The sequence below is a fragment of the Sapajus apella genome, unplaced genomic scaffold, assembly GCF_009761245.1.
Source record: "Sapajus apella isolate SASKATOON/1434 unplaced genomic scaffold, GSC_monkey_1.0 scaffold86, whole genome shotgun sequence".
Taxonomy (NCBI): domain Eukaryota; kingdom Metazoa; phylum Chordata; class Mammalia; order Primates; family Cebidae; genus Sapajus; species Sapajus apella.
The window spans coordinates 2,209,941-2,233,682 of record NW_022437026.1 but is presented as its reverse complement, the minus strand read 5'-3'; the positions used below and the strand labels follow the sequence as shown (position 1 = coordinate 2,233,682).

Below are 23,742 nucleotides of genomic sequence, written 5' to 3'. Positions count from 1 at the left end.
TTTAAAGTGTATCAGACAGATATCTGCACTCCCATGTTCATTGCAGCATTAGTGACAATAGCCAGGAAGTAGAATCCACCCAATGTCCATCAGTGGAGAAATGAATAAAGAGACTGTGGTGTATATACATAATGAAATATTTTTATTTTATTTTATTTTATTATTTTTTTAAAGATGTGGTTTCACCATATTGGTCAGGCTGGTCTTGAACTCCTGACCTCAGGTGATCCACCTCCTAAAGTACTGGGATTACAGGCGTGACTCACTGTGCCCGGCTTACAATGAAATATTATTCAACCTTTAGACAGAAGGAAATTTTGTCATTTGTGAGAATATGGATACACCTGGAGGTTATTATGCAAAGTGATATATGGCATGCACAGAAAGACACATACTGCATGATCTCACTAATATGTGGAATCTGAAAAAGGCAGACTTGGCCAGGCACATTGGCTCACGCCTGTGATCCCAGCACTTTGGAAGGCTGAGGCAGGTAGATCACTTGAGGTCAGGAGTTCAAGACCAGCCTGAGTAACATAGCAAGACCCTGTCACTACAAAAATTTTTTGAAAAATTAGCCAGGCACGGTGGTGCATGCCTGTAGTCCCAGCGACTCAGGAGGCTGAGGTGGGAAAATTGCTTGAGCCTGGGAGATCAAGGCTGCGGTGAGCCATGATTGCACCACTGCATTCCAACCTGGGCAACCAAGTGAGACTCTATCTCTAAAAAACAAAAAGATGGCTGTATATGGTAGCTCAAGCCTGTAATCCCGACACTTCGGTAGGCCAAGGCAGGTGGATCACCTGAGGTCAGGAGTGAGACCAGCCTGGCCAACATGGCAAATCGCCATCGTGACTAAGAATACTAAAAATTAACTGGGCGTGGTGGTGGGTGCCTGTAATCTCAGCTAGTTGGGAGGCTGACGTAGGAGAATTGCTTGAACCTAGGAGACAGAGGTTACAGTGAGCCGAGATTGCACCATTGCACTCCACCCTGAGTGAACGGGCACAGTGACTCATGCTTGTAATCCCAGCATTTTGGGAGGCTGAGGCAGGAGTTTGAGACCAGCCTGACCAACAGGCCGAAATCCTGTCTCTACTAAAAATACAAAAATTAGGTAGGCCTGGTGGTTTGTGCCTAAAGCCCCAGCTACTAGGGAGGCTGAGGCAGGAGAATTGCTTGGACCTGGGAGGTGGATGTTGCAGTGAGCCAAGATCATGCCACTGTACTCCAGCCTGGGTGACAGAGCAAGACTCCAACTAAAAAAAAAAAAAGAAGAAAAAGATAAAGCTATTAATAATAGTCATATATCTCTAAAATAAATTAAATTTGTAGTTGAAAACCTTTGCAATAAGGGCCAGCATGGTGGCTCAAGCCTGTAATCCCAGCATTTTGGGAGGCTGAGGCGGGTAGATCACGCGGTCAAGAGTTCAAGACCAGCCTGGCCAACGTGGTGAAAACCTGTCTCTACTAAGAATACAAAAATTAGCCAGATGTGGTGGCATTTGCCTGTAATCCCAGCTACTCGAGAGGCTGAAGCAGGAGAATCGCTTGAACCTGGGAGGCAGAGGTTGCAGTGAGATCTCACCACTGCACACCAGCCTGGGCAACAGAGCAAGAATTCGTCTGGGAAAAGCAAAACAAAACCTTTGCAAAAAGGGCATTTCAGATGACCTTACTATTGATAAACATTTTCAGAAAATTAAAGAGGATGGAATACTTTCCAGGTAGTTGTTTTTTTTTTTGTTTGTTTGTTTGTTTTTTTCATATCTTCTTGCCCAGGCTGGAGTGCAATGACATGGTCTCTGCTCACTGCAACCTCTGCCTCCTGGGTTCAAGTGATTCTCCTGTCTCAGCCTCCCGAGTAGCTGGGATTACAAGCCTGAGCCACCACCCACACCTGGCCAATTTTGTATTTTTAGTAGAGATGGGTTTCACCATGTTGGTCAGGCTGGTCTCAAACTCCTGACCGCAGGTGATCTGCCCACCTCAGTTTCCCAAAGTGTTGGGATTACAGGAGGGAGCCACCACTCCCAGTCCTTCCTAGTTAATTTTAGAGACAAGCATTAATCTGATGCCAAAACCAGACAAGTACAAGAAAAAAAAAAAAAAACCTATGGATCAGTATATCTCATGAATATATATGCAAAAAAGCCCAAGCAAAATTTAGCAAACCAAATCTAGTAGCATAAAATCTATCATGACCAATTAATTCGACACTGCAAGATTGATTTAGCATTGGAAAATTGGCCGATGTAACTCATCTTACTAACAGACAGAGGCCAGGTGTTTTGGCTCATGCCTGTAATCCCAGTGCTTTGGGAGGCTGAGGCGGCTGGATCACTTGAGGTCAGGAGTTGGAGACCAGCCTGACCAACATGGTGAAACACCATCTCTACTAAAAATACAAAAATTAGCCGGGCATCTATAATCTCAGCTACTTGGAAGGTGGAGGCATGAAAATCGCTTGAACCCGAGAGGCGGAGGTTGCAGTGAGCAATCTCCTTTCCTTTCCTTCTTTTATTTTATTTTATTTTTTGAGATGAAGTCTCGGTCTGTCGCCAGGCTGGAGTGCAGTGGTGCGATCTCGGCTCACTGCAACTTCTGCCTCCTGGTTTCAAGTGATTCCTGCATCAGCCTCCCAAGGAGCTGGGACTACAGGCACGTACCACCAAGCCCAGCTAATTTTTGTATTTTTAGTAGAGACGGAGTTTCACCATATTGGCCAGACTGGTCGTGAACTCCTGACCTCAGGTGATCCACCCTCCTAGGCTTCCCAAAATGCTGGGATTACAGGCATGAGCCACTGCACCTGGTGTGCTTTCTCTCTTAAGACTGGGAACATTTTAAGGTTGTCTGCTCTCAACACATCTATTCAACAGTCTAGTTGAATAGATCCTAGCTGGTTCAACAAGGTTAAAAAAAAAGCAGGAAGGGAGCGCAGTGGTTCACGCCTGTAATCCAAAGCACTTTAGGAGGCCAAGGTGGGTGGATCATTTGAGGTCAGGAGGTCGAGACCAGCCTGGCCAACAAGGCAAAACCCCGTCTTTACTAAAAATACAAAAATTAGCTGGGAGTGGTGGCACATGCCTGTAGTTCCAGCTACTCGGGATCCTGAGGCATGAGAATCGGTTGAACCTGGGGGGAGGAGGTTGTTGTGCACAGAGATCTCACCACTGCACTCCAGCCTGGGCAACAAAGCAGGACTCTGTCTAAAAAAAAAAAAAAAAAAAGCAGGAGGGAAAGGCACATATAGATTGGGAAAGAAGATGTAAAACAGTTTTTACTCACAAGTGGCATAATTGTCTATGTAGAAAAGCTTAATAAAACTACAAAAAAGCTACTCATAAGTAAGTTTAGCAAGAACAAAAAAAATCAGTTACATATGTAGCTACTAGTAACAAATGATTGTTAACTAAAATAAAAATACCATTTGCAATAGCATAAAAATTATGGAATACTTGGGGAAAAATTTAACAAACTACAATGCTGAGAGAAATGAGAGACCTAAATATATGGAGAAAGACACCATGTTTATGGACCAGAAGACTCAATATTAAGATGTCCACTGGGCATGGTGGCTCACGCCGGCAATCCCAACACTTTGAGAGTCTAAGGCAGATGGATCACTTGAGTTCAGGAGTTTGAGACCAGTCTGGGCAACACAGTGAGATCCTGTGTCCACAAAAAATGCAAAATTAGCTGCATACGATGTTGTACACCTGTAGTCCCAGCTACTCAGGAGGCTAAGGCAGGAAGATGGCTTGAGCCTGGGAGGTAGAGATTGCAGCGAACCGAGATCGAGCCACTGCATTCCAGCCTGGACACTACAGTGAGATCCTGTCTCAACAAAAACAAAACAAAACGAAACAAAACCCCAAATGTCAATTTTCCTTCAAATTGATCTGTAGATTCAACGTAATCCAAAGAGAAGTTCCAGCAAGATTTCCTATAGAAATTGACAGGCTTATCTTAAAATGTATATGGAAAGTCAAAACAATTTTGAAAAAAAAAGCTGAAAATGCAAGCTACCTATTTCAGGATTTACTATAAAGCTACAGTAATGAAGACAGCGTGGTATTGGTGTAAACATAAGCATATAGATCAATACAGCAGAATAAAAAGTCTAGAAATATACTTCTCATGTATTTGGTCAATTTTTTTGGACAAAAATTCCAAAGCAATTTCATGAGAAAATGATAATATTATTTGATAAGATTAATAAGTGGTGCTAAAACCACTAAATATTCAAATATACGTGTGTGTGTGTGTGTGTGTGTGTGTGTGTGTGTATAAAAAACATTTTTTTTAAAGACAGAGTCTTGCTCTTGTTGCCCAGGCTGGAGTGCAGTGGTACAATCTCAGCTCACTGCAACCTCCGCCTCCCAGCTTCAAGTGATTCTCCTACCTTAGCCTCCTGAGTAGCTGGGATTATGGGATTACAGGTGCCTGCCACCATGCCTGACTAGTTTTTGCACTTCTAGTAGAGACACGGTTTTGCCATGTTGGCCAGGCTGGTCTTGAACTCCTAACCTCGGGTGATCTGCTGCCTCAGCCTCCCAAAGTGCTGGGATTACAGGCCTGAGCCACCATGACTGGCCTAAATATTCATATTTTTAAAAAAGAATGTCGACATTTACTTTGCACTATATACAAAAACTACCTTAAAAAAGAACATAGACCCAAATGTAAGAGCTAATACTGTAAGATTTCTTGACGAAAACATGAGAGGAAATTTTCGTGACATTGAGTTAGCCAAAGATTTCAAAAATCGACATAAAAAGCACAACTACAAAAGAAAATATTGATAAGTTGGACTTAACTTATCAGTTAAAGTTGAAAGCTGCACAGTGAAAGTCTTACGTAGATAAGGAATTTGTCAACAAAAAAGAATGAAATACCAGGCATAGTGCCCACATTCTTCTAGATTTCTTTCAGAACTTAAACAATATAAAAGTACCTAAATTTTTCTTTCTGCCATTGATAGGCAAATTCGTTTCTCTGATTCCCTTTGTTGTCTTGAGAGCAATTGCATACAGTCAAATCCTAATTTTATTTGGCAGCAAAGAGAATTGATGTTTCATGAACAATGAAAGCCTACAGACACTTCCCAATGACAATGAAACTGACAGTGACCACCCAGTGTTTTACCAGCACTACTGTAGAAAGCTAGGCTGTAGATCTTTCCCCACTTTCTGGTGTACAGGTGTTAAGGAGTTGTGAAAGGACCAAACTGCCCTCACGCAAGAAGAAGGGAAGCAAGCAGCCTGGCAGGTCCAGCACCACATATATATATATCAGTTCCAGGATAAATAAGAAATTCCTTGCCTATGCAATAAGTTAGCTCAATTATAGTTTCACCCATAAGAAATTGCAGATATTCAAACATTTTTGACCAGTAAAAAAATAAATAAATAAATAGGTGTTCCTTTTTTTATTTGAGACAGAGTCTTGCTCCTTGGCCCAGGCTGAAATGCAATGGCATGATCTCAGCTGACTGCAACCTCTGCCTCCTGAGTTCAAGAAATTCTCCTGCCTCAGCCTCCTGAGTAACTGGGATTACAGGCATGCGCCATCATGCCCTGCTACTTCTTGTATTTTTAGTAGAGGAGAGGTTTCACCATGTTGACCAGGCTGGTCTCGAACACCCGACCTCAGGTGATCCACCTGCCTCGGCCTCCCACAGTGCTGGGATTACAGGCGTGAGCCACCATGCCCAGCCATTTCTCTTTTCTTTTTTTAAAGAGATGATGTCCTGTCTGGGCATGGTGGCTCACATCTGTAATCCCAGCACTGTGGGAGGACAAGACAGGCGGATCACCTGAGGTCAGGAGTTCAAGACCAGCCCGGCCAACATAGTGAAAACCCATCTTTACTAAAAAAATACAAAAATTAGGCTGACATACACCCATAGTCCTGGCTGCTCAGGAGGCTGAGACAGGAGAATCTCTTGAACCTGATTCTCCTGTCTCAGTGGACAGGAGGTGTAGGTTGCAGTGAGCCGAGATCACACCACTGCATTCTAGCCTAGACGACAAAGGGATTCCATCTCAAAGAAAAACAAAACAAAACAAAAATGCATGAGCCCTCCTACCAATGGCTTTTCTGTGTTAATTCCATTAAATCATGAAATTCCAGTGTTGGGAAGGAACCTGGAGGACATTTAGACTCAGGCAGTAAATATAAAACAAGAGATAATATTTTGGGCTATAGATTTCTGCAATAAATGAGGTAATAAAGTCACTATTGATCACTGACCCTCCTAAAGCAATGAAACCAAGGGGTAATCCTTCTCTTAAAGGACTAATAATTGAGTTAAAGGATACAGAGCTAGATTTATTCTTTGTAGAAGCTACAAAATGCAGTAAAAGTCATTGTTTTACATACATTAGAGCCCTCGATTCTATAAAGCTCTTTTCAGTAGTAATAATTAAGCTCTATATCTGCAGGGAAACGTACAGTTAAAGCTCTTTCACTCTCAAGATTGTATTTGATCTTCCCCAAAATTATATGAAGCAGGTAAGACAGCTATTCTCTCCCCCTAAAAAGCATTTCATTTAAACATAATTTCTGTCTTTAAGAAAAGCTGCCCCCAGTGCAATTGTGTGTGCCTAAAGTCCCAGCTACTTTGGTGACTCTGGTGGGAGCATTGCTTCATCACAGGAGTATGAGATCAGCTTACACAACATAGTGAGACTCTGGTCTCTTAAAAAAAAAACAAAAAAAGAGGCCGGGCGCGGTGGCTCAAGCCTGTAATCCCAGTACTTTGGGAGGCCGAGGCGGGTGGATCACGAGGTCAAGAGATCGAGACCATCCTGGTCAACATGGTGAAACCCCGTCTCTACTAAAACTACAAAAAATTAGCTGGGCATGGTGGCGCGTGCCTGTAATCCCAGCTACTCAGGAGGCTGAGGCCCGAGAATTGCCTGAACCCAGGAGGCAGAGGTTGCGGTGAGCCGAGATCGCGCCATTGCACTCCAGCCTGGGTAACATGAGTGAAACTCCGCCTCAAAAAAAAAAAAAAAGAAAAAAGAAAAAGAGTTGCAATAGTGCAAATAATTTCTATATACCCTACACTCAGAACTTCTAATTGTTAACATTTTACCACATTTGCTTTCCCTCTCTTTCTTTTTTTTTTTTTTTTTTTTTTTGGCTGACTTTAAAAGGTTTATTCTTTAAAAAATTAAAAAATTAGTTGTTTTTATACAGCTATACAAAGTTCTTAATGTTTACTTGGCAATGGAATATAATGGAATTTTACAACTATATAAAAAACTTACCTTTGCCTACAAAACAGTATTTACTGTGTGTACATAGTTGACTGACAAAATTCTCTTCCATCCAGCACCCTAATTAACTGACAAAATAAGTGCCTCATATTACAGGATTCCCCAAAAGAAAGGAGGAAAAAGACACACACAGGCACACATATACACACACACACACATACACAACCTTCTGTGGCTCAAAACACAGTATCACAGCCCTATCTGCAGACAACTTGCAATTGCCAAATACAATTTAGTGATAAAAAAAATCTTTCGGTGATGAAAAAATACTTGTAAGTTCCACTGAAGTACTGCTTTAGTTTAACTATGCATAAGAAATTACTTAAGCTTTGGCTGTTCCAAATATATTTAACGTTCATGTTGTAAGATAAGCCTTCCACCCCCAAAAGTAACTGCATTTTATCTTTGAAATAAATCGGAAAAACAAACAAAAAACTAAAACCCAGTGCTGGTGACAAATATACAGCGAATTCACTTCTTCATTCTTCGCAAACACTGAAATCAATTTTCAGGACCATGAAGAGCTAGAAATTCACCTATTTTCAGAGATTTGTTTGTAGACTATGCAGCAACTTTGATGTCTTTCCTATATTCAAAATCTGCAAACTCCCCGCCCCCACGACCTCTTCTGAATCCACCACGAAATCCTCCAGGGGCAGTGAAGGTACCACCTCTGCCACCACCACCACGCCCTCTGCCACCATGGAAACCAAGACCTCCTCTGCCTCTGTATCCTCCACAACCACGGTTTGGACGAAGTGGGATTCCAAATGTTTCAGCATTTAATCTTCTTTCTTCAGCCCAGGTTGGTCTCCATTCTCTATTGTCATCACAAGAAATATTATCAAAGAAGTATTTAGTTTTGTCAATAGCAATTAGGTCCAAGTGGATCTTCTTCATCAGCATTTCCTTCACTGTTTTGAGTACCAACTCCTGAGTCTCCTTTATCTTCACCATTTACAGGCTTCTCCTGTTTCTCAAGTTTGTCTTCTTTTAATTTAAGCTTATTATGAAACTCTCTGTCAATCTCTTCCTTGTTGAATTGTGCATTTGCACTTTCAAAGTCAAAGTCTTTCTCAAATTTCATTGGCCCATCTCCACGAATACCAAATCTTCCGCTGCCACCCCGATGACCCCCTACGCCCTCTTCTTGGAGCTGAAGGAGCATCTGGAGCTACTTGTTTCTTGTTATCATTTGAGTTGCTCATTTTCTGGCCTTGAAACTTTATGTACTTCAGCTCTCCAGTGCTCCTGATCTCTATTGCTTTTTGGCTGGTAGATGGCAAAGGCCTGGTTGATACAGGACTCCTCCCAGCAGGTGCTAGAGCAGGTAAGTGGGCCGAGGCGGTCTGCACTGCTTGTTCCATGGTTGGGCTTTTTCTGAAAGGGTCTAACTGAGGGCTTGAACGACCTTGAGATAACTGTGTTTTTAGGGATCTTGTATCCTGTGTAAAGGCAGAACCAACCACACTACTTTGGGGTAAGGTACCGCTGTTTGATGTTTCTGTTCCAAAGGATGTCGGAGAGCTTCCAGCAACAACAGCACCAAACTGCTGCCCAGCTAAGGAACTTGGACTGAACTGACTGTATGTGTGGATCCTGGCGAAAGACCCATAGGAACCCATGGACTGGAATGAAGAAGTCGATGAGCCTAGTAAGGACTGAACGATAGCTGGGTCTCGAGGCAAAGAACATTGCGGTTTTGGTGGCTCACAAACAGTGAGGTCTTTAAGGTCACTCCCACGGAATCTAACGTATTCAAAGACTTCATCTCGAGGTGGTATTGGACAATCTGTTGGTCTGTCTTCTGTACCAAAGGATCGAATTTTGGCGAGGGCTACGGTGGAGTTTCCGGTGTCGGTGTGGAGGATGCCCTCATAGCGGATCTCCACCTTGGAGATGAGGCTGATCTTGCTGCCTATGTAAGGGGTGCCCGCGCTCATGGCGCTGCCACAGCCGCCCAGGGGCCGCTCGCAGAGAGGCAGACCCCAGGCTGCTGCCTAGGGCCCAGCACGCACGCCCGCTCTGTGGGCGCCTGCAGCAGCCCTTCAGACCCAACAAGGCGGCGGCGCCCGCTCCGTTACCCTCCCCCAGCCCTCCGCCCTCAAGCTGCCGCTTGGCAGCGCCCCCGCGGCCTTTTCCTCTCTTTCAAATTTTTTTCCTGGCATTTGGAACGAAATGTAAGGAAGTACAGTAGTAAGAGTAACAGTGCAGCCGCCTCAGGCACGGGGACCGCGCTGGGGAGGGGACGCCGCACCCCCTTTCTGCCGCAGAGACTTCTCATCAGACCGCCTGAGGGAAGTGGTGCCCCGAGACCCGTCCAGGCCCGGTCCACATTCTGCCCAGGAAGCCGAACTTTATGGGGCGGGACTCTGGGGGAGCTTGGTGGGAGCTTGAGCCGAGCCCGGAGCCAGACCTGAACCCCTGAACCTCCGGCCAGGGGCGCCCTGGGAGCAGCCAGCCCGTGGGCGCACCGCCCGCCCGCCTAGCAGCCATGAGTCGGTCATCTGTTCCAGCCCGGCCACTGTGATGGTTTATGATGACTGCAACAATCAATGGGTCCGTGCTGGCATGGGTCCCCAGGCCTTCGGCCGCCTCCAGATCTACCACAACCCCACGGCCAATTCCTTCCGCTTGGTGGGCCAGAAGATGCAGCCCAACCAGCAGGTGGTCATCAACTGTGCCATCGTCCGGGGCGTCAAGTATAATCAAGCCACCGCCAATTTCCATCAGTGGCGCGATGCCCGCAGGTCTGGGGCCTCAACTTCAGCAGCAAGGAGGATGCCGCCCAGTTTGCCGTGGGCATGGCCAGTGCCCTGGAGGCATTGGAAGGAGGTGGGCCCCCTCCACCCCCAGCACCTCCTGCCTGATAGGTCCCCAATGGTCCCTCCCTGGAGGAGGTGGAGCAGCAGAAAAGGCAGCAGCCTGGCCCTTCGGGGGCACCTAGAGCACCGTGTCTCCAATGCAGGAGGCCCACCTACTCCCTCTGCTGGGGGTCCACCCCCACCACCAGGACCTTCCCCTCCTCCAGGTCCTCCCCCACCCCCAGGTTTGCCCCCCTCGGGAGTCCCAGCTGCAGCACACGGAGCCGGGGGAGAACCACCCCCTGCATCCCCTCTCCTGGCAGCACAGGGCCCCAGGCCTGGCCGCAGCTATTGCTGGAGCCAAACTCAGGAAAGTCAGCAAAGAGGAGGAATCCTCAGGGGGGGGCCGTGGCCCCCAAAACTGAGAGTGATCGAAGCGGAGGTGGGGGGGCTTATGGAAGAGATGAACGCAGTGCTGGCCTGGAGAAGGAAAGCCACACAGGTTGGTGAGAAAAACCCCAAGGATGAATCTGCCAATGAGGAGCCAGAGGCCAGAGTCCCGGCCCAGAGTGAATCTGTGCGGAGACCCTGGGAAAAGAACAGCACAACCTTGCCAAGGATGAAGTCGTCTTCTTCGGTGACCACTTCTGAGACCCACCCCTGCACGCCCAGCTCCAGCGATGACTCAGACCTAGAGAGGGTGAAACAGGAGCTTCTGGAAGAGGTGAAGAAGGAATTGTAGAAAGTGAAAGAGGAAATCATTGAAGCCTTTGTCCAGGAGCTGAGGAAGCGTGGTTCTCCCTGACTACAGGGACCCAGTAGACCCGCTTCTCCTTTCCGCACACCCCACCTGTCACCCTGCTTTCCGGGCCTCTACTTGATTTGGAATTGGCTGAAGACTACACAGCAATGCATTGTTCCCACTCCTCATCCCACTTGGAAACCTCCAAGGGGGCGTGGCTTCCCTCGCGGCCCTGCCCACACCCACACTGGCTGCTGATTGGCTAGGGAGGCCCCGCCCTTTTCTCCCTTTGATCCTTCCCCTCTGCCATCCCCTTGGGGCCCGTCCCTCTGCTGGGGATGCACCAGTGAACCCCACAGGAAGGGGGAAGGAATGAGGGAATTTCACATTCCCTTGTTCTAGATTCACTTTAACGCTTGATGCCTTCAAAGTTTTGTTTTTTTAAGAAAAAAATATATATATATTTGGGTTTTGGGGGAAAAGGGAAATTTTTTTTCCTCTTTGGTTTTGATAAAATGGGGTGTGGGAGTTTTTAATTGCTATAGCCCCAGACTTGCCCCATTTGGGGCAGCTATTTAACGGGAGGGGATGTCTCACCAGGCTAGGGGTGCCTCCCCCCACCCCAGGGACTCCTCTTCCCTCTGGCTCCTCCCCCTTTTCTATGAGAAATTAAGATGCTGTAACGTCTTGGAACCTCAGTTTTTCGATTTTTTATTTGGGTAGGTTTTGGGGTCCAGGCCATTTTTTTACCCCTTGGAGAAAGTAAGATGAGGGACAAAGGAAAAGGGGAGGGAACCTCTCCCCTCCCACCTTCACCTTTAGCTTCTTGAAAATGAAAATGGCCCCTGCGGAATAAATCTGCCAGTTTTTATAAATGAAAAAAAAAAAAAGTTTTTTTCCTGACCTGTTTGGAAGTTGCCGCTGTTTACTCCTAAATATACCAATGTATATTTTCATTATTTTCTCTTCAAATTCCTTTTTACCATGATGTGTGTTTTCCAATAACAAATATAATCTTTTTTTTTTTTTTTTTTTTTTTTGAGACGGAGTTTCACTTTTGTTACCCAGGCTGGAGTGCAATGGCGCGATCTCGGCTCACCGCAACCTCCGCCTCCTGGGTTCGGGCAATTCTCCTGCCTCAGCCTCCTGAGTAGCTGGGATTACAGGCACGCGTCACCATGCCCAGCTAATTTTTTGTATTTTTAGTAGAGACGGGGTTTCACCATGTTGACCAGGATGGTCTCGATCTCTTGACCTCGTGATCCACCCACCTCGGCCTCCCAAAGTGCTGGGATTACAGGCGTGAGCCACCGCGCCCGCCAAATATAACCTTTTACATAACCATCACATTATTTTCAAAATTGGGAATTAACATTAATATAACACCATTAGCTAATTTACATACATAATTCAAATTCTGATAATTGTTCCAATAGAAAAACAAGTTTCAAGTCTAGGTTGCATTCAGTTGTCATGACTCTTTAGTCTTCAGTCTGCTAGAGTTCCTCGAGTTTTTCTTCTTTTTTTTTTTGAGACAGAGTCTCGCTCTGTCGCCCAGGCTGGAATGCAGTGGTGAGATCTTGGCTCACTGCAACCTCTGCCTCTTGGGTTCTAGCAATTCGCCTGCCTCAGCCTCCTGAGTAGCTGGGACTACAGATGCCCACCAACATGCCAGGCTAATTTTTGTATTTTTCGTAGAGACAGGATTTCGATACATTGGCCAGGCTAGTCTTGAACTCCTGCCTCAGCCTCCCAAGTAGCTGGGATTACAGGCATGCACCACCATGCCCTGCTACTTTTTGTATTTTTAGTAGAGAAGGGGTTTCGCCATGTTAGCCAGGTTGGTCTTGAACAACTGACCTCAGACTAGCCTGGCCAACATCCGCCTGCCTCAGCCTCCCAAAGTGCTGGGATTACAGGTGTGAGCCACCTCGCCTGGCCATTTTTCTTCTCCTTCATGATGTTGGCATTTTTGATGATTACTGGCCAGTTATTTTGGAAAATATCCCTCATTTTGAGTTTTTCTGATGTTTTATTTCCATCTTTTGAAGTATGGGAAATAAGACTCAAAAAAAGTCGGAAAGATGGGTAATAAATGGCAGAACTAAGCAAATTTGGGTCTTTTGATTTCAGTACAGATGACCTATAGTCCATAATAACAACTTAATTCACCTATGTGTATATATTACTTACTTTTGCATATATTATAATGTCTATCAACACAGGTGCTCAAACATGGGCAGGTTGATGATTTTGCAGGTAAGTAAACATTGAATGGGAATGGGTAGTGATTTTCAGATTATTCTGCAGAGGCACCTTAAGACTAAATGATCAGGGCCATGGCTTCCTGCCCCAATTTCAACTAGGGCAGAACCACTCTATTTTCTGTATTGGGGAGACATCTACAATTTCCTTTGAGAAAAAGTATTCTGCTTTTAAGAATCTGAAAAACTTCTTTTTCTTCCCTTTTTAACTTCTGCAATAAGAATTTGAAAAACTGAGCCGGGCACAGTGGCTCATGACTGTAATCCTAGCACTTTGGGAGGCTGAGACAGGTGGCTCACAAGGTCAGGAGACTGAGACCATCCAGGCCAACATGTTGTGAAACCCCATCTCTACTAAAAATATATAAATTAGCTGAGCATGGTGGCATGCACCTGTAGTCTGAGCTACTCAGGAAGCTGAGGCAGGAGGATCACTTGAAGCCGGGAGGCGGAGGTTACAGTGAGCTAAGATATCGTGCCACTGCACTCCAGCCTGGGCTACAGAGCAAGACTTTGTCTGAAAAAAAAAAAAAAAAAAAAAAAAAAATTTGAAAAACTGTCTGGACGTGGTGGTTAATGCCTGTAATCCTAATACTTTGGGAGGCCGAGGCGGGCGGGTCGCTTGAGCCCAAGAGTTAGGAGACCAGCCTGGGCAACATGGTGAAAACCAGTGACTACAAAAAATACAAAAATTAGTCAGGTGTGGTGGTACGTGCCTGTGGTCCCAGCTACTAAGGAGGCTGAGGTGGGAGAATCACTTGAACCCAGGAGGTCAAGACTGCAGTGAGCAGAGATTATGCCACAGCACATCAGCCTGGGTGACAAAGTGACACCCTGTCTCAAAAAAAAATTTTTTTTGATGGTCTTTAAGCTTATTTCAAGTCATGCTCAATGGAATAATCAATAAGAGAAATACAGGTAGAGATTTATACACTGTTACGCAGGAGAAAGAAAAAAAAAACAAATGGCTAAAATTACTCAAGAAAAAGCAGTTCTAGAAAATTCAATACATTGCAGAATAATGTTCCTAGGTATTACATTAGATATAGTATCAATGAATCTATAGTCTGATATTAGTCTGGATGTATAGGTATTAAATTCCAGGTCATGTGCTATTTCCTCCATGAAGCCTTTCTGCTGCCTCTTTAGAGATAACGTCTTCATTCCTCTCAATTTTATCTGGACTGCTCATCATTTACTACTTTTAGCTTATGTTGTAGTTATCTTGGATATATGTCTCATTTTCCCACTGTAGTGTAAATTCCTTAAGAGTAGGTACTGAGTTTCATTCCTTTTTTTGAGATAGAGTCTCGCTCTGCCAATCAGGCTGGAGTGCAGTGGCACAATCTCAGCTCACTGCAACCCCCTCCTCCCAGGTTCAAGCGATTCTCCTGCCTCAGCCTCCCGAGTAGCTGAGACTACAGGCGAGCACCACCACACCCGGCTAATTTTTGCATTTTTTTTTTTTTTTGGGGACGGAGTTTCGCTCTTGTTACCCAGGCTGGAGTGCAATGGCGCGATCTCGGCTCACCGCAACCTCCACCTCCTGGGTTCAGGCAATTCTCCTGCCTCAGCCTCCTGAGTAGCTGGGATTACAGGCATGCGCCACCATGCCCAGCTGATATTTTGTATTTTTAGTAGAGACGGCGTTTCACCGTGTTGACCAGGATGGTCTCGATCTCTTGACCTCGTGATCCACCCGCCTCAGCCTCCCAAAGTGCTGGGATTACAGGCTTGAGCCACTGCGCCCGGTCTTGAGTTTCTTTCTTTATACTCCCTATTGTTTCCTGCAGTGTTTTACACATAATATATACTCAATAAATACCTCTTGAATGAATGAAATCCAATCAGTTCCCACATTATTTGGAAAAATAAAACCAAAACACTGTCATATGAAAGAGGCATTCAACTTGTTTTGTGTGATCCCAAAAGATAGATCAAAAAGTGCAAAATTTTGATTCAGAAGCACTTTCTTTTTTTTTCTTTGAGTAAATGCTTAACATCCAACAGAAGCACTTTCTTTCAATTAGACTTGCCCATGAATTGTAAGATAGTAATTTCCCATCTTGGGAGATTTCTACCAGAGAAATGGGATGACCACTGAAGATGCATAGAGCATTATCTTACATGGCTCTGAAAGTCTTTTAGTGGCAAAAGCACTGACTCTGAAGTCAGAGTGCTTTGACCACCTACGTTCAAAGTCCTGATAAGGCAATAGCTGTGCAGTTTTTGGCAAGCCATGAAATCTCTCTGTACCACAGTTTCCATACAGCAAAATGGGGATACTTTCTTCGATTCTAAGATTCAATTATTTGAACACTTCAACATTTCTGAAATTGGGATGCTTCTTACCATTATTGTCAACCAGCTGGCAGTTGTGATAAGACTATCAGTTCATTTTGTTCATACTTGGAGTTCTGTGTCATTTGAAATGTCTTTCAAAAGATGATAGTATAAATTGGCACTGAAACTCAAAGCTTTTGTATATTGAAAAAGACATGGGGCCAAGTGTGGTGGCTCACGCCTGTAATCCCAGCACTTTGGGAGGCTGAGATGGGTGGATTACTTGAGAACAGGAGTTTGAGACCAGCCTAGCCAACATGGTGAAACCATGTGTCTACTAAATATACAAAAATTATCTGGGTGTGGTGGTGGGCACCTGTAATCCCAGCTACTTGGGAGGCTGAGGCAGGAGAGTCACTTGAACCCAGGAGGCAGAGGTTGCAGTGGAAAGATCGCATCACTATACTCCAGCCTGGTGACAGAGCAAGACTCTGTCTCAAAAAAAAAAAGAAAGAAAGAAAAAAGAAAAAGACATGGAAACAGAGCAGAGGGGAGTACATTTCAGATTAATGAACAAGCATTTACTGATAACTGGAAACTTTTTTCCTTTCCCCCTCAGAGGCCTTTCTTCTAATTTTTTTCTTTTCTTGATAGTAAAATAATGGTAAGTCTTAAAATTGACAACATCTTAGTTAATGAATATGGCATCTCATTATGTGGCAGGTCAGGTCTCACTAATGCTGGGCTCCATAACAACTGTTTCAGTACTGATTGGATAAGTTAAATATTAAAAGCTAAAAAAGGAGAGAGATCCAAGATGGCTGATCACTAACAGCTCGGGATTGTAGCTCCCAGTGAAAGCGCAGAGAACGAGAGGACGCCACACTTTCAGACAAATTTTTGTTGCTCATGCACCAGGAGATTCCCAGTGGAGGAGCCCCACACGTTGCCAGCACGACTCTTGTGGCCGGTGAGGCGGTTTTGCCGCTGCCTTGGTGCGGCGGTTCTTGGTGCAGAGTCAGAAAAGCACCATCAATCATAACGCCACTGTTTTGGCTGGCGCAGTGTGTTGCTCAGATTTTAGCGCTGGGAATCAACAAGTTGGACGTCCTCTCAGAAACCCAATTATAAAGACGGTAATTATAAAGACCACAGATGGATAAATCTACAAAGAAGGGAAGAAAACAGCCTAAAAAGGCTGAGAATATCCAAAATCAGAACACCTCTCCCTCTACAGGGGATCACAGTTCCTCATCAGCAATGGAACAAGGCCTGATGGAGAACGAGTGTGTTCCATTAACAGAAGCAGGCTTCAAAAGGTGGATGATAAGAAACTTCTGTGAATTAAAAGAACTTGTTCTAACCCAATGCAAAGAAACTAAGAACTTCGAAAAAAGGTTTGACGAAATGTTAACAAGAATACACAATTTAGAGAGGTATATAAGTGAATTAATGGAGCTGAAAACATAACACGAGAACTTTGCAAACTATGCACAAGTTTTAACAGCCGAATCAATCAGACAGAAGAAAAGATATCAGAAGTCTAAGACCAACTTAATGAAATAAAATGAGGAGACAAGATTAGAGAAAAAAGGATAAAAAGGAACGAGCAAAGTCTCCAAGAAATATGGGACTATGTGAAAAGACCTAACCTACGCTTGATAGGTGTACCTGAATGTGACGAAGAGAATCAATCCAAGCTGGAAAATACACTTCAGGTTATTATTCAGGAAAACTTTCCCAAACTAGCAAGGCAGGACAATATTCAATTCCAGGTAATACAGAGAACACCACAAAGATATTCCTCAAGAAGACCAACCTAAAGGCACATAATCGCCAGATTCACCAGGGTTGAAATGAAAGAGAAAATACTGAGGGCAGCCACAGAGAAAGGTCAGGTAACCCATAAAGGGAAGCCTATCAGACTCACAGCAGATCTCTCAGCAGAAACCCTACAAGCTAGAAGAGAGTGGGGGCCAATATTCAACATCCTTAAAGAAAAGAACTTTCAACCCAGAATTTTATATCCAGCCAAACTGAGCTTCATAAGCAAAGGAAAAATAAAATCTTTTGTGAACAAGCAAGCACTCAGATTTCATCATCACCAGGCCTGCTTTACAAGAGCTTCTGAAAGAACCACTACACATAGAAAGGAACAAGTATCAGCCTTTCTAAAAAATACCAAAAAGTAAAGAGCATCAACATAATCAAGAATTTACATCAACTAATCGGCAAAACAGCCAGCTAACATTAAATGGCAGTATTAAACTCACATATATTATTATTAATTCTAAATTTAAATCAACTAATCCCCCAATCCAAAGACACAGACAGGCAAAAAAAGCCAAAACCCATCGGTATGCTGCATCCAGACCCATCCCACATGCAAGGATACACAAAGACTCAAAACAAAGGGATGGGGAAAGATTTACCAACCAAATGGAGAGCAAAAATAAATAAATAAATAAAAAGCAGGAGTTGCTTTAAAGCAACAAAGATCAAAAGAAGCAAAGAAGGATATTACATAATGATAAAAGGATCAATGCAACAAGAAGAGCTAAAGATCCTAAATATATATGCACCCAATACAGGAATTCCCAGATATATAAGACTTATAAAGAGACGTAGACTCCCACGCAATAATAGTGGGGAACTTCAACATCAATATTAGACAGATCAATGAGACAGAAAAATTAACAACGATATCCAGGATTTGAACTCAGATCTGGAACAAGTAAACTTAATTAACATTTATAGAACTCTCCACTTTAAATACACAAAATATACACTCTAATCAGTACCACATCACATCTATTTATATGTTTCAATGAAATATTGGCTGGCTGCTTGTTTGTTATTTTCTTCCCTCATTTTTTTTTTTCGTGTCTCTATTATTAAGCACAATTATAGGCATACCCATTTTTAGACTGCATTCTAGCCTGGGCAATAAAGCAACACCCCCGTTCTCTCTCCCTCTTCCTCTTTCTCTTTCTTCCTCTCCTTCATTCTTCTTTTTTTCTTTCTTTCTTTCTTCTATATTTTTTTTTTTTTTAAAAAAAGCTGAGGCCGGGCGCGGTGGCTCACGCCTGTAATCCCAGCACTTTGGGAGGCCGAGGCGGGTGGATCACGAGGTCAAGAGATCGAGACCATCCTGGTCAACACGGTGAAACCCCGTCTCTACTAAAAATACAAAAAATTAGCTGGGCATGGTGGTGCGTGCCTGTAATCCCAGCTACTCAGGAGGCTGAGGCAGGAGAATTGCCCGAACCCAGGAAGCGGAGGTTGCGGTGAGCCGAGATCGCGCCATTGCACTCCAGCCTGGGTAACAAGAGCAAAACTCCGTCCCAAAAAAAAAAAAAAAAAAAGGCTGAAAAAAAGCCAGTGCCCTTATATCAAGGCTGGAATGTAACGAAAGCCCACCAAGCATTTTGCCTAGGTCTTTTCTGGGACTTAAAGCATGACAAAATAACAAAGGAATTCTTAACAGGACACATTTAGGATTAAACAAGTTTTAATGGGGGACTGAAGAAACTCCCCAAGGCCTCCACAAACAAGTTTATTGGAGGTCTGAAGGAAATCCTCAAACCTCCTGTGATTTAGCAGTAGACAAGATAAGGGTAATCACCCCAGCACCTGGACCCATTTAGACTAAGTAAATTTACTGAGGCTCCGGAGGAAAGTCTTCAAGACTCAGACCTTGGTTATAGATTTAAATAAGTTATTCACTTATGTCTAGATACACGCACACTTACACGTAGACATATAGCTTAGAAGTTATATAAGCTCTATAGAGGCTTGGGAGCCTTAAAAAAAAAAAAGAAGAAAGAAAAAAGAAGGTATATAAGCTCTGGAAAACTTTGTAATTTTGAGTTGGTCTGGCGATAATTTCTGGGCCCTTCTCCCTGTAACTGGTTGCAGAAATAAAAACTCTCTTCCGCTGGGCGCGGTGGCTCAAGCCTGTAATCCCAGCACTGTGGGAGGCCGAGGCGGGTGGATCACGAGGTCAAGAGATCGAGACCATCCTGGTCAACATGGTGAAACCCTGTCTCTACTAAAAATACAAAAAATTAGCTGGGCATGGTGGTGCGTGCCTGTAATCCCAGCGACTCAGGAGGCTGGGGCAGGAGAATTGCCTGAACCCGGGAGGCGGAGGTTGCGGTGAGCCGAGATCGCGCCATTGCACTCCAGCCTGGGTAACAAGAGTGAAACTCCGTCTCAAAAAAAAAAAAAAAAAGACTCTCTTCCTCCCAGTTCATCTGCATCTTGTTATTGAGCCATGAGAAATAGCACCCTGATCCTCAGTTTGGTCCGGGGACAATTAGTTGCCATAGGAGGTTATTGTAAACATTATAAGAATTAAATGAATTAATATATGTATACTGTTTAGAAAAGGACCTGGGGCAAAATTAGCACCATTGTAAGTACTATTATTTTTAAATATTTTACAAATGAGTCATCATTAGTTTTAACAGTTGTACCCTTTAGCTTCTAATGGGTTATCATCAGCAGTAAGTTTATCGGCATTGCAAAAGGACAGTTAGAAGTTTCTCCAATGTGAAAATGTGGCCATAAAAGTAGAAGGAGGCCTATGAGAATATAATACAGCCTTTTAGAACCAGATTCTTTAAACTATTCTCAATGAAGGTAAATGTAAGTGAAAAGAATCTGGAAATAAAAATACCAGGGTTGGCTGGGTGCAGTGGCTCACGCCTGTAATCCCAGCACTTTGGGAGACCGAGGTGGGTGGATCACCTGAGGTTAGGAAACCTGGTGAAACCCTGACTTTACTAAAAATTAGCAGGGCATGGTGGTGGGCATATATAATCCCAGCTACTTGGGAGGCTGAGGCAGGAGAATTGTTAGAACTCAGGAGTCAGAGGTTACAGTGAGCCAAGATCGCACCATTGCACTCCAGCCTGGGCGACAGAGAGTGACTCTGTCACAAAAAAAAAAAAAAAAAAAAATCAAGGTCCAGGCCAGGCATGGTGGTTCACATTAGTAATCCCAGCACTTTGGGAGGCTGAGGCGGGTGGATCATGAGGTCAAGAGATCGAGACCATCCTGGCCATCTCTACTAAAAATACAAAAATTATCTGGGCATGGTGGTGCGGGCCTGTAGTCCCAGCTACTTGGGAGACTGAGGCAGGAGAATCTCTTGAACCTAGGAGACGGAGATTGGAGTGAGCCGAGATCACGCCACTGCACTCCAGCTTGGCGACAGATTAAGACTCCATCTCAAAAAAAAGAAAAAAAAAAAAACCCTTTTCCCAGGGAATAGATTAGTTAGAAAAATATGTTTGCATTGAAGTAGGGTAGTTCTGATCCCAGCTGGCTCCATCACAGAAGCAGTGGTTTGGATATTCTATCTAGGGTGGGCTCTGTGGAATAAAAATTATTATTATTATTTTTATATCTTTTTAATTTTTTTTTTTTTAAGACAGGGTTTCACCATGATGGCCAGGCTGGTCTTGAACTCCTGACCTCAGGTGATCCAACCACCTCGGCCTCCCAAAGTGCTAGGATTACAGGCGTGAGCCACTGCACCTGGCAGGAATGAAAATTATTGAAAAAATGTAATATGGAGATTTCCACTTGACAGCTGCTACTTTGAGTTCTGAAAGCCTCTTAATAGGCAGTGAAATATAGGAAATTAAGGGCTAATTGGGTGCACTGCCTTGGCTGAGACCCATGCCTCTGTATTAAATGTTTCCTAGTATGTCAGCTACTGCTATTCAAAAAATAGTAGTTAATTAATCATCTGTTAAGACTTTACTAGTTTAAGCAGGCATGGTAGCCCACACCTGTAATCCCAGGCACTCAGGATGCTGAAGCGAGAGGGTGCTTGAGGCTAAGAATCTGAGGCTGTAGTGGGCTATGATCATGCCATTGTACTCAAACCTGAGCAAGAGTGTGATACCATCTCAAAAACAAACAAACAAACAAACAAACAAACTTTACTAGTCATAAGAAAGAGGAACAAAGTGGCCAGGTGAGATGGCTCATGCCCATAACCCCAGCACTGTGGGAGGCCAAGGTGGGCAGATCACCTGAGGTCAGGAGTTGGAGACCAGCTTGGCCAACATGGTGAAACTCCATCTCTACTAAAAATACAAAAAAATTAGCTGGGAGTGGTGGTAAGTGCCTATAATCTCAGCTCCTCAGGAGGCTGAGGCAGGAAAATCGCTTGAACCTGGGAGGTGGAGACTGCAGTGAGTCAAGATCATGCCATTGCACTCCAACCTGGGCAACAAGAGTGAGACTCCGTCTCAAAAAAAAGAAAAAGGAAAAGAAAATAAGCATTGGCTAGGTTGTGGAGAAATTAGAACCCTTGTGCACTGTTGGTTGGAATGTAAAATGGTGCAGATGCTAAGGAAATCAGTATGGTGGTTCTTCAAAAAATTAACAAACAGAATTACCATATGATCCAGCAATTCCACTTCTGAGTATATGTCTGAAAGAACTGACATCAGGATGTGGAAGAGATATCTGTTCTTCCATGTTCACTATAGCCAAGATATGGAAACAACCTAAATGTCCATTGACAGATGAATGGATAAAGAAAATGTGGTACATGAATACAACAGAATATTATTCAGCCTTAAAAAAGAAAGAAATCCTGCTATATGTTTCAGCAGGGGTGAACCTGGAGGACTCTATGCTAAGTGAAACAAGCCAGAAGCAGAAGGACAAATATTCATGATGCAACTTATATCAGGAATCTAAAATAGTCAAATTCATAAAAACAGAGAGTGGGCCAGGTGTGGTGGCTCATGCCTGTATTCCCATCCTTTTGGGAGGCAGAGGCGGGCGGATCACGAGGTCAGGAGTTCAAGATCAGCCTGATCAACATGGTAAAACCTTGTCTCTACTAAAAACACCAAAATTATCTGGGCATGGTGGTGTGCACCGTAATCCCAGCTACTCGGGTTCAAGCAATTCACGATTCTCCTGCTTCAGCCTTTCAAGTAGCTGGGACTACAGGAATGCACCACCATGCCCAGCTAATTTTTGTATTTTTAGTAGAGACAGGGTTTCACCATGTTGGCCAGGATGGTCTCGATCTCTTGACCTTGTGATCTGCTCGCCTCGGCCTCCCAAAGTGCTGAGAATACAGGTGCAAGCCACTGTGCCCGGCCTATTATTGCTTTAATTGCATGGGTTTTGGAGGTCTTACCTAAAAAATCTGCCCAGACCAATATCCAGTAGCATTTCTCTATTTTTTTCTTAAACTTTTTTGTAGAGATGGGGTCTAGGGTTTCACTATGTTGTCCAGGCTGGTCTTGAGTCCCAGGCTTCAAGTGATCGTCCTACCTCAGCCTCCTAAACTGCTGGGATTACAGGTATGAGCCCGACAAGATTTTTCTAAATATTAGATAATGTCATCTGCAAACCAGAGTAATCTGACTTCAGTCTTTTCAATTTGGATGCCCTTTATTTCTTTCTCTTGCCTGATTGCTCTGGCTGGGACTTCTAGTACTATGTTAAATAAGAATAGTAAAATTAGGCATACTTGTCTTATTCATCTCAGAAGCAGTGGTTCTGAGTTGGCCAGACATGGTGACTCACGCCTGTAATCCCAGCACTTTGGGAGGCCAGGGTGGGTGGATCACCTGCAGTCTGGAATTTGAGACCAGCCTGGCCAACATGGTGAAACCCCATCTCTACTAAAAATATACACAAAAAATTAGCTGGGCATGGTGGCAGACACCTATAATCTCAGAAACTTGAGAGGCTGAGGCAGAAGAATCGCTTAAACCTGGGAAGCAGAGGTTGCAGTGAGTCAAGATCGCACCATTGCTCTCCAGCCTGGGTGGCAAGAGCGAGACTCCATCTCAGGAAAAAAAAAAAAAAAAAAGAAAGAAAGAAAGAAAAAGGAAAAAAAATCTTAGTGGAAAGACTTTCAATATTTCCCTGTTCAGTATGATATTAGCCCTGAGTTTGTCATATACGGCCTTTGTCATGTTGAGGTATGTTCCTTCCATACCCAAGTTGTTTTTATCATAAGGAGATGTTGAACTTTACGCAATGCTTTTTCAGCACCTTTTTTTGATTACGAATCTCACTCTATCGCCCAGGCTGGAGTGCTGGACTGGAGTACAATGGTGCGATCTCGGCTCACCGCAACCTGTGCCTTCCAGGTTCAAGCGATTCTCCTGCCTCAGCCTCCTGAGTAGCTGGGATTACAGATGCTCACCATCACACCTGGATAAATTTTTTGTATTTTTGGTACAGACGGGGGTTTCACCATATTGGCCAGGCTGGCCTTAAACTCCTGACCTCAGGTGATCCACTCACCTTGGCCTCCCAAAATGCTGGGATTATAGGTGTGAGCTACCGCGTCCAGCCTTTCAGCACCTTTT

The 23,742-nt window shown here is 44.1% G+C and overlaps 2 pseudogenes; one reads left to right on the top strand and one right to left on the bottom strand.

Annotated features, from left to right (window-relative positions):
• Nucleotides 1-7,617: 7,617 nt before the first annotated feature.
• Nucleotides 7,618-9,244, bottom strand: LOC116534116 (annotated as a pseudogene).
• LOC116534101 lies at nt 9,231-10,966 on the top strand (annotated as a pseudogene).
• The last annotated feature ends 12,776 nt before the right edge of the window (nt 10,967-23,742 follow it).